Raw genomic sequence first — 14,838 nt, 5'->3', positions numbered from 1 at the left:
TCAACAGTACCAAGGCAACTCAGTAGGGAATAATCTTTCCCCTGGAATTACTGGCAACCCACTCCAGTATCCTTGCTTGGAGAATCCCATGGACAGAGCAGCCTGGTGGGCTGCAGTCCATAGGGTCGCAAAGAGTCGGACAAGACTGAAGGGACTTAGCACACGTGCAAGATAATGAATCTTGACCCTTACTCACATCATAGACCACATACAAAAATTAACTTGATGTGAATTAAAGGCCTATAAGTATGAGCCATATACAAAATTACACATACAAATATAATATAAAAATGAGCAAAAGACCAACTGAAGAAAACTTTAGCCAAACTGATATTTACATAACAAACACATGAGAAGATGCTTAACATCATTTGTCATTAGGGAAATACTAATTAAAACTACAGCTAAAAGAACTAGAATTCTTAAGACTGCCCATATTAAGTATTGGCAAGGATAGGATCATGCATTGCCCTGGAACAGATGGGCCTCAGAGGTACATGAAGAAACACTGGGGAATTATGGGTATGTTGTAAGAACACAGCAGAGTTTAACCTCTCTGCAGTTGACATTTAGGTTGTGGCCAGTTTGGCCTTTGGCAGTTGCAAAGATGTGCCACCCAGATTCCTCCTCAAGGAAGAATTTGCTCTCCAGTTGCAGCGAGTGTGATCAGCAGAAACCTGCAAGCTTCTTCGGAGTTCACTGGAGCTGCAGATGGTGCCTGTCTCTTCCCAGAACAGCCTGTATTGTGTGAGTGAACAAAGGAAGGATATGAAGGCTAGGCCATTTATGGCTGCTCCTTACCTCGGAGTGGGGGTTGCTCCTCTTGACCGCCACCCCTGACCTCGGGCGTGGGGTAGCTCGTCTCGGCCGCCGCCTCTGACAGACTGGTTCCAAATAGGAAAAGGAGTACGTCAAGGCTGTATATTGTCACCCTGCTTATTTAACTTTATGCAGAGTACATCATGAGAAATGCTGGGCTGAAAGAAGCACAAACTGGAATCAAGATTGCCGGGAGAAATATCAATAACCTCAGATAGGCAGATGACACCACCCACATGGCAGAAAGTGAAGAGGAACTAAAAAGCCTCTTGATGAAAGTGAAAGAGGAGAGTGAAAAAGTTGGCTTAAAGCTTAACATTCAGTAAACGAAGGTCATGGCATCTAGTCCCATCACTTCATGGCAAATAGATGGGGAAACAGTGGAAACAGTGTCAGACTTTATTTTTGGGGGCTCCAAAATCACTGCAGATGGTGATTGCAACCATGAAATTAAAAGACGCTTACTCCTTGGAAGGAAAGTTATGACCAACCTAGATAGCATATTAAAAAGCAGAGACATTACTTTGCCAACCAAGGTCCATCTAGTCAAGGCTATGGTTTTTCCAGTGGTCATGTATGGATGTGAGAGTTGGACTGTGAAGAAAGCTGAGCACCGAAAAACTGATGCTTTTGAACTGTGGTGTTGGAGAAGACTCTTGAGAGTCCCTTGGACTGTAAGGAGATCCAGCTAGTCCATCCTAAAGGAGATCAGTCCTGGGTGTTCATTGGAAGGACTGATGCTGAAGCTGAAACTCCAATCATTTGGCCAGCTCATGCGAAGAGTTGACTCATTGGAAAAGACCCTGATGCTGGGAGGGATTGGGGGCAGGAAGAGAAGGGGGCAACAGAGGATGAGATGGCTAGATGGCATCACTGACTCAATGGACATGAGTTTGATTAAACTCCGGGAGTTGGTGGTGGACAGGGAGGCCTGGCGTGCTGCGATTCATGGGGTCGCAAAGAGTCGGACACGACTGAGCGACTGAACTGAATTGAATGAGTCTGTATATATTCTAGATAAAAGCCCTTTGTTAATCTTATCTCTTGCAATAATCTTCTGCTATTCTATAGCTTGCCTTTTAACTCTCTTAGTGTCTTTGATAAAGAGTGATTCTTCATTTTATTAGTATTTCTCTTATAGTATTGCTTTTTGCACTTTGTTTAAGAAAATTTTCCTTACCCAAGATTATGAAGATATCCTTCTACATTATTATTTTAAAATTACAGTTTTGTCTTTTATACTTATATGCCCATGGAGTCGATTTTGGTGTATGGTGTGAGATAGGGGTCTGATTTAATTATTTTTGTTTCCTCCTATTTTTTTGGCCATGCTGTGCAGCATGCAGGATCCTAGTTCACTCACCAGGGATAGAAGCCCTGCCTCCTGCGGTGTAAGCCTGGTGTCTTAACCACTGGACCACTACGGAAGTCCCAATTTAATTCTTTTTTGATATGGATATCTAGTTGTTCCAGCCAAGTCTATTTGAGAGTCCATCTTTTTGCCACTGCTACACACGCCATCTCTGTTACAAATCAAGCATCTGGATTTGTGCAGGTCTGTTTCCATAATGTTCTCTCTATTCCACAGAATTGTGTGTGTGTGCACGCATGCTCAGTTGCTCAGTTGTGTCTGACTCTTTGCCAACCCATGGATTGTAGTCTGTAGCCCGCCAGGTTCCTCTATCTATGGAATTTCTCAGGCAAGAATACTGGAACCGCTTGCCATTTCCTTTTCCAGGGGATCTTCCCGACCCAGGGATCGAACCCACTTCTCCTGCATCACCTGCACTGGAAGAAGGATTCTCCACCACTGCACCACCTGGGAAGCATTCCATTAAAATTGTCTACACCTGGGGCTTCCCAGGTGGCTCAGTGGTAAAGAATTTGCCTGCCAATGCAGGAGACACAGCAGACTCAAGTTTGATCTCTGGGTTGGGAAGATCCTCTGAAGAAGCAAATGGCAACTTACTCCAGTATTCTTGCCTGGAAAATCCCATGGACAGAGGAGCCTGGTGGGCTACAGTCCATGGCATCACAAAAGAGTAGGACACAACTGAGTGACTGAGCATGCACACTATTCAATGCCACACTCTCTTAATCTCTAACTGTATAGTAATCTGGCACAGCAATTCCTCTAGTCTTGTTCTTTCCTCCAGAATGACTTAGCTATTCTTGGCCTTTTGCATATAAATTTGCATGTCCATATAAAGATGTTTGTGTCATAGTTCACAAAAAAAATCCTGATGAGTTTTTATTAGAAATAAAATTGGATCTGTAGATTACTTTGGGAAGAACTGACAATCTTTGTAATATCGAGTCTTCCAAGCCATGAACATCATATCTCCACTTACTAAGATCTTTAATTTCTGTCCATAAAATGCTTTCACTTTTTTCTGCATTGAAGATTTACTTAACTTTCATTAGATTTATTCCTAGTGATTTGGCATTTTTAATTGATATCACAAATGCTATCCTTCAAAACTTTTCTCTTAGTTGCTGCTATTAAGTACATTGATTTTTAAAGTCCAGGACACTGGCTGAGCTCTTTTAATAATTCTAACTACTGATAGATTATTTTTCAATCCCTCTGTACACTATCCTATCATCTATATATACTGGCAGTTTTCTTTCTTTTTCCAGTCTTTATTCCTTTTCTTTCTTCACTGTGCTGGCTATAACCTCCAGTATAACGTTGAAAAAAAGTGGTAGTAATGGATATCTTTGTTTTGTTCCAATTTTCAAAAGGAAAAACTTTCACTGTTTCACCACTAAGTACGATGCTTGCTTTAGTTTTTTTTTCAAAAGACAGCTTTTAGAAAATTAAGGAATTTTCTTCCCAGTTCCAGTTTGGCAAAAATTTTTTAACTATTCACCGTTTGATTTAATGGATGTTGAGTTTTATTAAATAATTTTGCTTTATCTATTGAGATAACCATAAAACTTTTCCCTTTAATCTGTTAACATGATAAATTATATTAATATTTTTTAATATTAAACAAAACATATTCATAGAATTAATTATAACTTGGTCATATGATCCTAATTTTTTTAATAATACTTTTTAAAAGATTTTTTTTCTCTTTTTTTCTTTATGGCCATGCCACACAGCATATGGTATCTTAGTTCCCTGACCAGGGATTGAACCCTTGCCCCCTACATTGGAAGCGCAGAGTCTTAACCTCCGGACTGCCAGGGAAGTCCAGTAATACTTTTTATATGATCCTAAATTTTGTTCAATAATACTTTGGTTAGCATTTTTTTGGGGGGGGTTAGCATTTTTATATCTATGTCATAAGTGAACATAAGTTCATAAATGTATGCATTCATGCATACACGTATGCACACATCCCCAGTTGGGTCCAACTCTTTGTGACCTCTTGGATTGTAGCCTACCAGCCTCCTCTGCTCATGGAATTTTCCAGGCAAGAATACTGGAGTGGGTTGCCATTTCCTCCTCCAGGGGATTTTCCTGACTCAGGAATTGAACCTGCATCTCCTGTGTTTCCCGCACTGCAGGCAGACTCTTTACCACTGAGCTATTGCCCTTTAGTTTTCCTATATTGATCCTGTCAGATTTGGGGGTTAGGGTCATATTAGTTCCATGAAATGAGTTGAGGAGTGTAACTTTGGTTTTAGGAGAGTAGAAACTTCTAAATTTCTAGAAGTTTTTGTATGAATGAAATTTTATTTTCCTTGAATGTTCACTATAATTCACAGGTAAAGCTATCTGGCTTTGAAGTTTTCTTTGGGGAAGATTTTAATTACTGATTCAATAAAGTATATCAGAATAAACATGCTTAAGGAGGTAAAAGACTTGTACTTGGAAACCTATAAACTACTGATGAAAGAAACTGAAGACAACACACAACAGATGGAGAGATAGACTGTATTCATGGATTGGAAAAATTAATATTTAATATGGTTAAAATGATCATATTATCAAAGGCAATCTATAGATTCAATGCAATTTCTATCAGAATACCAAGGACAAAAAAATTACCAAGGGCATTTTTCATAGAACTAGAAAAAATAATGTTAAAATTTGTATGGAAACACAGGAGACTCTAAACAGCCAAAATAATTTTGAGGAAGAACAGAGAAGGAAGAATCACTCTCCCTGACTTCAGACTATACTACAAAGTGATAGTAATCAAACGGTATGTAACTGGCATAAAAACAGACACATAGATCAACGGGAGAGAGTAGAGAGTCCAGAAATATAGCCATGCTTTTATGATCAATTAATCTATGACACAGGATGGAAGAATATACAATGGAGAAAAGAGAGTCTCTAATAAGTGGTACTGGGGAAAGTGGACTGCTGCTGCTACTGCTAAGTCACTTCAGTTGTGTCCGACTCTGTGAGACCCCATAGACGGCAGCCCACCAGGCTCCCCTGTCCCTGGGATTCTCCAGGCACGAATACTGGAGTGGGTTGCCATTTCCTTCTCCAATGCATGAAAGTGAAAAGTGAAAGTGAAGTCACTCAGTCGTGTCTGACTCTTAGCGACCCCATGGACTGCAGCCTACCAGGCTCCTCCATCCATGGGATTTTCCAGGCAAGAGTACTGGAGTGGGGTGCCATTGCCTTCTCCAGGGGAAAGTGGACACATACATACAAAACAATGAAATAAAACATTCTCTAATACCATATACAAAAATAAACTCAAAATGGATTAGAGACCTAAATATAAGACCAGAAACCATAAAACTCCTAGAAAAGAAAACATAGGCAGAACACTCTTTGATATAAATTGTAGCAATAATTTTTTTGATCAGACTCCTAAAGCAAAGGAAAAGAAAGCAAAATTAAACTGATGGGACCTAACTAAACTTAAAAGTTTTTGCACAGTAAAGAAAACCATTGACAAAACAAAAAATCTACTGAATGGGAGAAAATATTTGCAAATGATGTGACCAATAACGGGTTAATATTTAAAATATATAAATAGCTTTTACAACTCAACATCAAAAAACAAACAACTTGATCAAAAAAAAAATGGACAGAAGACATGAATAGACATTTTTTCCATAGAGGACATGCAGATGATCAACCGGCACATGAAAAGATGCTCCACATTATTAACCATCACAGAAACACTAATCAAAACTACAATGAGACATCACCTTACATACGTCAGAAGGGCTATCATCAAAAAGAACACAAATAACAATATTGGTGAAGATGTGGAGAAAAAGGAACTCTTGTAACTGTTGGTGGGGATGCAAATTAGTGCAGCCACTATGGAAAACAGTACAGAGGTTTCTCAAAAAACTAAAAATAGAACTATCATATGACCCAGCAATTCCACTCCTGAGTGGAATCCACAAAAAACCACAAGAACACTACATAAAAAAGATACATGCACCTCCCCCAAGGTTCACAGCGCATTATTTACAATTGTCGAGACATAATAGCAACCTAAGTGTCCATCAACAGAATGGATAAAGAAGATGTGATATATATATGTGTGTGTATGTGTGTATATATATTTATATATGTATGTAACACATATATATACATATAGACAAATGTCTAAATGTACATATACAGTGAAATACCAGTCATAAAAAGAATGAAATTTTGCCATTTGCAATAACATGATGAAATTGGAGAATATTATGCTAAGTGAAATGTCAGAGAAAGGCAAACATTGTATGATATTGAGTTGGCAAAAAAATTCATTTGGGGGTTTCCATCATATCTATGGTAAAAACTGAAAAACTCGAACAGATTTTTGGTCAACCCAATATTTCTTATATGTGGAATCTAAAAAATAAAACAAGCTAGTGAATATAACAAAAAAGAAACACATTCCCAGACAGAGAATAAACTAGTGGTTAACACAGGGAAGCCTGGTTGCGTTGCAATCCATGGGATTGAAAAGAGCTGGACACAATTTAGTGACTGAACAACAACCAGAGGGAAGATGGAATGGGGTTGGGGCAAGATAGGTGTAGTGGATTAAGACGTACAAAGTATTATGTATAAAATAAATAAGCTTCAAGGTTATATTGTACAACACAGGGAATATAGTCAGTATTTTATAGTAACTATAAATGGAATATAACCTTTAAAATTGTGAATCATGTAACATGTAAAATTGTGCATCAACTATACTTCAATTTTAAATAAGTAAATATATAGATAGACACTGATTCAATCTCTTTAATATTTAGGGGACTATTCAGATTTTCCATTTCTTCATGAGTCACTTTTTTATGAGTCACTTTTTCTAAATTATTATTTCTAGAGATTTTTTCCATTTTATTTGAACTTTTTACATTTATTGGCATTAAGTTGTTCTTTAATATCTTCCCAGTATCCTCTAAATGTGTATGGTTCTCTAGTAATATCCTCTTCTTCATTCTTACTATTATTTGTTTATTCTCTTTTGTCTTTATTAGTCTCATAATAAAGAGTTATTTAAATTTTCTTATTTTTTTGAAAAACAAAGTTTAGTATTAAAATATTCTATTGTATGTTTGGTTTCTATTTCATTGATTTCTCCTCTTCTGTTTATTATTTCATTCTTCTACTTTCTTTGAATATAACTTCCTGAAATACATCTTTGGCTGATATTTTCAACAATTCTTTTCAAATACATATATTTAATGCTATAGATTTTCCCCTAAATACTACTTTAGGTACACTCTAAAGTTTTTATACAGAATATTTTTGCAATCACTCAGTTCTTTTCTTATGAATTTATAGGAGTTCTTGATAAAATCTGGATACAAGCCATTTATTAGTTATATGATTTGTCAGTATTTTCTCTGAATCTGTATCTTTCTAGTTAACTTGTAATAACATTTTGATGAACAGGGAACTTTAATTTGAGAATAATTCAATTTACATATTAATTTTATGTTTCTTTGAGTGAGTCTAGCTTAAGAAATTTTTCCCTCTTCTGTAATTGTGAAGATATTCCCCTACAGTATCTTATAAAACTTTATTTTTTGCCTTTTTCAGCAAAGATTTATTTAAAATATAATAACTGCTGGCACTGTGTAAAAAAATTGGCAGTGAACTTAAAGAATCTTATAAATGTTGATTCCTCCCTTTTGACCCACTCACTTACAGGATTTAATTTTAAGTAAATGATAATTGGTTTAGGAAATAATAACTTGGGAAATAATTCACTTCTAAGAAACAGTGTTATGGCTACAGCATGATACATGACAATAATTTTAGAAGAGCTATATATATATAACAAAATAAAGCATATCTCTAATGAAATATTCTATAGTTGCTAAGAAATTATGAGATTCTGAGATTTGCACATAAACCTTAACTATTACTTTATTTCATAACAAAATATGCACATATTGTAATTTAAAAAATCTAATAAAATATTTTAAAATCACACTTTTAAAGAGTTTTATCACATACACTAAAGCTCACAATTTTTGTATTGAGGTAAAATTCGCTTAACATAAAGATAATCATTTTTTGTTTGTTTGTTTGTTTTTAAAGATAATCATTTTAAGATGAACAATTTAGTGGCATTTAGTACATTCACAGCATTGTGCAACCGCCACCTCTGAATAGTTCCAAACATTATCCTCACCTCAAAAAGTAAACCCTGCACTCACTAAGCATTCCATACTCTCCATTCCACAGTCCTCCCACCTCCCAAACACACACAGTCTCTAGCCTCTGGCAACCACCAATCTGCATTCTGTTTCTATGGATCTACCTTAATTTATGGCTATCTTAGAGAAATGGAACCATACTGAGACACACACACAACAAAAAAAGAAATGGAACCATACAATATATGACTTTTGTGTTTGACTTTTTCACATAGCATTATATTTTTAAAGTTCATCCATGTTACAGACTGTCATTACTTTTTATGGATGAATAACATTGGGTTTCCCTAGTGGCTCAGTGGTAAAGATTCCACCTGCCAATGCAGGAGTCACGGGTTCGATCCCTGGGTTGGGAAGATCACCTGGAGAAGGAAATGACAACTCAGAGGAAGTAGCCTAGTGGGCTACAGTTCCATGGGGTCACAGAGTCAGACATGACTTAGCAACTAAATAATAACAAGAACAACACTCCACTGTAGCTCACAAATGTAATTTTAACATTTACAAAAAGCAAAACAGCATTCCAAACTTCCTACAGAGCATGATGCCAATTTCTTATTTTAATATGTATAAGCATAGGAAAAATGGGAAGGAAATACTTTTAAATACTAACAGTGGTACTCTACTTGTGGGATTAAGAGTAATTTTAAATTTAGTTATACTTTTCTGTATTTTCTTATTTCTGCAATATGAAAACCAAGTCATTTAAAAATATAAACAGTAGGAGGTCAGTATTACTCTGGTATCAAAATCAGAAAACTACAGACCAATATATTTTATGAATATATCTATATCTATCTATCTATATATAAATCCTCAAAAAAATATTAGAAAATCAAATCCAGCAACATACAAACAGGTTTATAAACCATGACCAAGTGTGATTTATTTCAGGAACACAAGTTGTTTTTTTTAACGTCTGAAACTAATATATATATATCACAGCAATAGAATAAAGAAGAAAAACCACATGATAATATCAACAGCTTTTGACAAAATTCAACACTTCTTCATGCTAAAAACACTCACAAACTAGGAATAGACAGGAACTTCCTCAGCCTGATAAAGAACATCTACCAAAAAACTCTAAGAAATGAGGAGAGGCTGAATGCTTTCCCCTGAAGGTCAGAAATAAGACAAGAATGTCCACTCTTGCCACTTCTATTTAATACTGTAATGAAATTTCTAGTCAGGGTAATTAGGCAAGTAAAAGAAATAAATGGCATCTGGACCAGAAAGAAAGAAGAAAAACCATCTTTATTCACAGATGACATGATCTGATATATAGAAAATCCCAAGAAATCCACTAAACAACTATTAGAACTAATAAATAAGATCAGCAAGTTTGCAGAATACAAAATCAATACACAAACATCTACTGTATTTCTATATACTAGCAATATAATCCAAAAATGAATTAAGAAAAATTCACAAAGAATAAAATACTTAGGAATAAATTTAACAAGGTACTGTAAGATACATACTGAAAACTACAAAGTATTTTTGAAAGAAATTAAAGAAAATCTAAATAAATGGAAAGACATCCCATAACCATGGATCAGAAGACTTAATGTTGTTGAGATAGTAATTTATAGATTGAATGCAACCTCCATGAAATTCCAATGGGCTTCTTTGGAGAAAGTGACAAGCTGATCCTAAAATTCATGTGGCAATGCAAGGGAGCAAGAACAACCAAAACAACCTGGAGGGAAAAAAAGAACTCACTCACACATTCTGCTTTCAAAACTTATTACACAAAGCTACAGTCAACAAGACTGTGTGATTCTGGCATAAGGATCAGACATACAGATCAACAGAACAGAACTGAAAATTCAGAAATAAACCCTTCCTTACATTTAAGGTCAACTGTTTTTTTGTTTTTTTTTTCTTTGCCCACAGTGTCACATGGCTTGTAGGATCTTAGTTCTCCATACTGGGATTGAACCTGGGTCCTCAGCAGCAAAAGCACAGAGTCCCAACCTCAGGACTGCCAGGAAATTTCCTGATGTCAACAGATTTTCTACAAGGGTAGCAGGACAATTCAACAGGGGAAGAATAGTCTTCAACAAATAGTGCTGGAACAACTAAATATTCACACACAAAAGTCAGATCCCTATCTCACTCCATCTGGAAAAATTAATTCAGAACAGATCAAAGACCTACATGTCTCATGTAAAACTCTAAAATTCTTAAGAGAAATCATAGGAATAAATATTTGTTACTTAGATTAGGCAATGGCTACATAGCTATGAAATCAAAAGCACAAGCAATCAAAGAAAAAAGAGATAAATTGGACTATGTCAAAATAAAAAAAAAAGAGATAAATTGGACTATGTCAAAATAAAAAAAAAAGTTTGTGCTGCAGACAGCATCATCAAGAAAGTAAAAAGAACAACCCAGATGATGGAAGAAAATTTTTACAAATCATGTATCTGACAAGAGACTTGTATATAGAATATATAAATGACTCTTACAATTCAATAATAGAAAGACAAATAGTTAAATAAATGGATAAAGGATCTGTATATACATTTCTTCAAAGAACACATAGTGCAAATGGCCAATAAGCACATGAAAAAACATTCAACATCATTAGCCATCAGGGAAAAGCAAATCAAACTATAATGAGATACTATGTCATATTACTATGATAACTTGTAGTCAAAAGGACATATACAGAGTGAGAGTTTGGGGTTAGCAAATGCAAACTATTATATATAGAATAGATAAATAATAAGGTCCTATTATATAATACAAGGAACCATATTCAATATCCTGTGATAAACCATGATGGAAAAGAATATTAAAAAGAATATATATATATATATATAACTGAATCAGTTTGCTATACTGCAGAAGTTAACACAATACTGTAAATTGACTATACTTCTATCTTTAAAAAAAGAAAGGACAGATAATAATAAATGCTGGGAAGAATGTGGAAAAATTGGAACCCCCACACACTGCTGATGGGAACATTAAACAATACAGCTGCTTTGGAAAAACAACCTGACAGTTCCTCAAAACATTAAACATAGAGTCACCATATAACCTAGCAATTACTCCCAGCAATATACCCAAGGAAATGAAAATATATGTCCACACAAACACTCATATGTGAATGTCCATAGTAGCATTATTCGCAATATCCAAAATGTAGAAACAAGCTAAATGTCCATGACTGATGAATGGATAAATCAAATAAAGTATATCCGTACAATGGAATATTATCCAGCCATAAAAATTAATGAAATTCTAATACCTGGTACAACATGGGTGAACCTTGAAAACATTATGTAAGTGAAAGAAGTCACATATTATATATGAGTCCATTTAAATGAAATATCCAGAACAGGCAAATCCATAAAGACAGAAAGTAGACTAGTGGTAATCTAGGTCTAGAAGTGGAGCATGAGGGGACAAATAAAACGATTCCTAATGGGCATGGTTTTTTGAGGAGGGTGATGAAGTGTTCTGAAATTGACTGTGGTGATCATTGCACAACTCTGAATATCCTAAAAACCATTGAGTTGTATACTTTAAATAGCTGAATTGTATGGTGTGTGAATTAGATCCCAATCAAGCTGTTTATTTTTTAAAACATCAATGGCTCTGACAGGTAGGAGGACTCTGGTAATACTCAGCCAAAGCCATTTCAGTGCCATGTTGGGGTATTGGAAAGCAACAGGCTAGGGAGTAACGTGAGCAAGGAGGAAAGGAAAATACATGGAGAAGACTTGGGAGGCGCATCAGCTCATGAGGAGCAGGAGTGAGGTCCAGTGCAGGGGAGGGCTTGAGGATTTGCAAGCCCTCATGAGACACACTATATTTCTAAGCCTAAGATCCAGTTTCTCAAAGAAGTTGGTGATGATGACTCTCTGGGCCTCTCCAGCCTTCTATCCTGATGCTGGCTGGAGCGGCCAAGCCAATCCTCTTTTCTCTGTAGCACTATAACTTAGCCATCTGAAAAGACTTGCCACACCCTGCCTCATCTTGGAGCTCCCTTCCCTGGAGGTGCTAGCTCCCACGGACCTCTTGTTTCTCAGCATGCTCTCACACTACACATAAAATGTCATCACCATACTATGTCTTAGCAGTTATTGGAGCAACTTGCAGGTATAGCAAGGATACAGGTACACACACTGCTTCCCCAGCCTGTGAGGACAAAGGGGACCCAGGCGTGGTTCCAGCTTATATATCCCTGATTCTCATCTGCTCAATCAAGGTTTCTGCAGCCTTCTACTTGGTGCCCCAAGGATTTCTGGGAGCCCCAAGAAATGCTCTGAAATGTCCAGGAAGGTCTTATGCAGGTTCCACTATCTCTTCTAGTCACCCTCTACCTTCCAGTGAGGAGGCAGGTCTTTGTGTTGGTTACACTTTGTCAAAGGGGTCCCTGAGCAGCATAGCTTATATGCCACTGCTTTACTAAAGCAGTGAGAAAGCCTAATTTTTTAGGACTACCTTTGCTCCTTTGCTTTATGTGGAGTCAGACAGTTGGCCATATAATGCTCAGCTCAGCATATGTCTTAATGGAGGAACTACAATGAATGCAGCCTCAGCCAGCCTTAATGCCACAACCTATAACCTCTAGTCAGTATGTTTTCTGCATAGGCCATGGGGTTCCATAACCATGACCAGGTATCCCTGATTCACCAAAGTTAACCTGGGAACCTGATTTTGGTAACAGGATATTGCCTGGAGCCTGTACCCCAGATTTGTGAGTCTGCCAGACTCAAAGATTTCTGTTATGACCATGGCCCCTTGCCTGGGCTTCTACAGGCTCACTTCCCTTTGAGGAGATGGTCATTGAATCTGGGTTTCTAGGAAGACCAGGATTTCCTTGGTGACTACATGTGCCATCCATTCCACCTGGGCTACAGCCAGCAAGGAAGATACACTTGTTAACCCAGTGTGTATCAGAAGAGCACCAAGTCCCATGGGGCTGGGTTTAAGGTGGCAGAGGGTCTTCTGCATACTTTGTCCCTTTCTTGGAGAACAAAGATGCTCATTAACTAGCATATGAAAAAAAGGCTCAGGTAAAGTCTGCAGTGAATGGTGTTTATGTTTTATGAAAACACTGCTTCCCAAACGTACTTGTCCATGGGACTCATTTTTTGACCACTCCACCCGTTATCATCCAGGGGCACATCGCCCTAACGATGAAGTCCAGAACTTATGACTGGCGTTTGGAGCCAGCCCTACAGATTTCATTGGTCAACCTCTCTCCTCTCCTGCCGCCAGGACTCCTCTTCACATCTTGCCTGTTCTTCTCCTCCAAGGCACAGCCCACAGCTGTCTCCACCTGTTGGCGGGCCATATCCCTCAGCCACCTGTTTCCTTAAACACTCAAAGACCGCCCCGCCCCCCCCCCCCCCCCCCCCCCGCGCGCCCTTCCCACATATCCACTCCTGGCTATTACTTCCATCCTTGAGTATCCCTACCCCTGGACGCCTGTCCTTTCCCTCTCCTCCTTTCCAGGTCATCTCTTGCTGCTCTCTGGGTGCTCTTGTGAGATCAAAAGCAGGGGATACTACACTTGACAACAAGCCAATGGGGGCAGGAATGGGTCTTGAAGCGTTCTCAGAACCTGAGCCTCCTCTCTCAGCCTCCTAACATTCTGCTTCAGGCAGCAGCAGAACATTGCAGGGTAGGATCAGAGGTGGAGAGGGGGGGATGGAGGAAAACCCGGTACCAGCTTCTACCCTGGGCAGGGACCAGAGGCTGTCTCCATGCCTCAATCTGGCACTTGGTGAATGAACTATCAGTGACAGTTCTCAGAAAGAAGCCCCTACCCACAGTTCGGGACACATTTCCCAAGTGGGAATTTGCCAACTTCCCCAAACTCAAGACACATCCTGGCTGGAGCTGCCTATGGGTCGGGCACCTCCGGGGCAGCCGGGCAGGGCGGGGCGGCCTGCAGAGCCGCGGATGGGCCTCACACCCAGCAAGGGCCAGGACACCCAGTCCTTGGCGGAGGCCCAAACCGGCTCTGTTTACAGAATCTGTCAGCTCGATTTCCCCCTCCCCCTCCCACCACTTCCCCTTGAGTCCTGGGGGCTGGGAGCCGGGCAGGCGGGGCCTGAGGGAGCCTAGGAGGCAGCCAAATCCCAGGCGGGCCCCTCAGTACCCCTCCCCTCCTTGGCTCCTAGGGTCCAGCCTCCCCGCTGTTCCAGTCTTCTGGTTTTCCCTTTAATGCACTGAGTGGGAATGCGCATTTTAAAAAGAGAAGCCTGAAGTAGTCAATGCTTACAATCCCAAGGAAAGTTTAGCCAACGGCGGAAAGATAGGCGCTGTGCCAAGAGGCACAGGGAGATTTTTCTAGGCCGGGGGCTTCCTGGATACCTCCAGAGAGTCCGAAAGGAGGGTCCCTCTTTCCTAAGAACCCCAAACTGACTGGCCCGGGAATTTTTCCAGAACTGCCGG

General features: G+C 38.6%; 1 long non-coding RNA gene across 1 annotated transcript in view; it reads right to left on the bottom strand.

The window, feature by feature from the left end:
• Positions 1–847: 847 nt before the first annotated feature.
• LOC133061396 (uncharacterized) overlaps positions 848–14,838 on the bottom strand; it is a 48,288-nt gene continuing 34,297 nt past the window's right edge. The window contains exon 3 of the long non-coding RNA XR_009693980.1: positions 848–884. This is a non-coding gene — a long non-coding RNA (uncharacterized LOC133061396). The remainder of the gene's footprint in view (positions 885–14,838) is intronic.

Source organism: Dama dama, chromosome 9 (assembly GCF_033118175.1).
Source record: "Dama dama isolate Ldn47 chromosome 9, ASM3311817v1, whole genome shotgun sequence".
NCBI classification, from domain to species: domain Eukaryota; kingdom Metazoa; phylum Chordata; class Mammalia; order Artiodactyla; family Cervidae; genus Dama; species Dama dama.
This window is presented reverse-complemented; position numbering and strand designations above follow the sequence as displayed.